General features: G+C 40.7%; 1 protein-coding gene across 7 annotated transcripts in view; it reads right to left on the bottom strand.

The window, feature by feature from the left end:
* Nucleotides 1–560, bottom strand: part of col16a1 (collagen, type XVI, alpha 1) — a 106,694-nt gene extending 106,134 nt beyond the window's left edge. For all 7 annotated transcript variants that reach the window (XM_080859566.1, XM_080859567.1, XM_080859568.1 and 4 more), the window contains exon 1: nt 354–560. The gene's annotated coding sequence lies outside the window, so the exon portion shown is untranslated. The remainder of the gene's footprint in view (nt 1–353) is intronic.
* Between the last annotated feature and the right edge of the window lie 864 nt (nt 561–1,424).

Below are 1,424 nucleotides of genomic sequence, written 5' to 3'. Positions count from 1 at the left end.
GAGTCACGCTTGTGAAAGCCTCCACAACGATGCATAATGCCGTGTGGCTGATACAATTATATAAACCGGCAACTCGCTTTGCCGATAATTCATCAATAACAATTTAAGGTCAAAGCTCGTTTAAGAATCATCAGTCATTTGTTGCGCTAGAGATGCAAACATGCAGAGAATCCCTGATGTTTAGTTAGAAACATATAAGGACAGTGAGACAACTATAGGTGTTCAAAATATTTGCAGATTGTTTACAACACAGTGTGCCCTCAATCGATGTCCAATTTCGTACTGCATATCTGCGCAGATGTAGCCTATTTTCCAGTCGCCCATGGCGCGGTTTTGAAAACGGTTATCCATACCTAAGGTAATCGATAGTTCCTTCAGGTTAAGACCACATGAATCCAACGATTATCTCCCAAAGCGCAGATGGTACGATGTGCGCGCAATCTTGCTGGAATCCACAGTTTCTCAACGCCAATCCTTGAGGTTTAGTTGCGGGAAGGAAAGCAATAGTCCTGGTGTTCTCCTTGTCCAACTTTCTCTCCCCTCCCCTAACTGTTGTTCGAAAAAGTTTTCCTCTCCCTCCTTGAAGGTCTGGGAAAGTCTCCAGCAAGACGTGTAGTGACATCACCTGGTCCAGAAGCACTAAAAGAAAGAGCTGGGGGCGCCGTCTCTTGACATGTCACGTTTCGTTTTCTTTTGTCAGTTTTCAGAGATTTTCGGGGCATACGATTTTATTGGGTCCACCTGGAGGTCGGAAAACAGATTCAAAGCCAATACAAAATGATTAAGATCTTTCTTTCTTTCTTTCTCACGATTTGTATTGATTCCAAGTACATTCTGCCAACTTCCAGTATCACAATTGATCAGTACACAAAATACTTACACATCTGCGAAGTGAGCAAAACTGAGTAACTAATTATGAGCCAAGAATACTTAAGATAAAAGTTCACATACCTGAACTTTGTAGGGAACTGGATCTGTTTTAGTCTTTGGTTGCCAATCAAAGCCCTTCTGATTCTTCTGCCCTCATATTAGCATTTTTAACATGACCAACTGTTATGTAATGTTATGACTGATATGATGAAGCAATTTAGCAAGCCCATAAACATAAACCTTACAGGGAATCAAACAGGCATGGTAATAAGTCAATAAATGACAAGAAATCCACACAAACTGAATGTCTGTAATTAATGGACTCAATGTGTTTTTAAACAATGGAACACAAAGCAGCCATGTAAACATGCCAACACATCCTAGCCTTTAAATGAATACAGATGGCTATGGCACTTTTGTATTATATATACTAACACATCCTAGCCTAGCTTTGTCTCTCCATCTAAATGAAAACAGGATGGCTATGGCAGTTATCACTATCTGTTTACCAAATTCAGCTTTGATGGTGATGGCGATAACAGCTGCCCACCGGC

Source organism: Sprattus sprattus (assembly GCF_963457725.1).
Source record: "Sprattus sprattus genome assembly, chromosome: 20".
In the NCBI taxonomy this organism is placed as follows: domain Eukaryota; kingdom Metazoa; phylum Chordata; class Actinopteri; order Clupeiformes; family Clupeidae; genus Sprattus; species Sprattus sprattus.
Note: the sequence above shows the minus strand (reverse complement) of the source record. Positions and strands in the feature narration are given on the sequence as shown.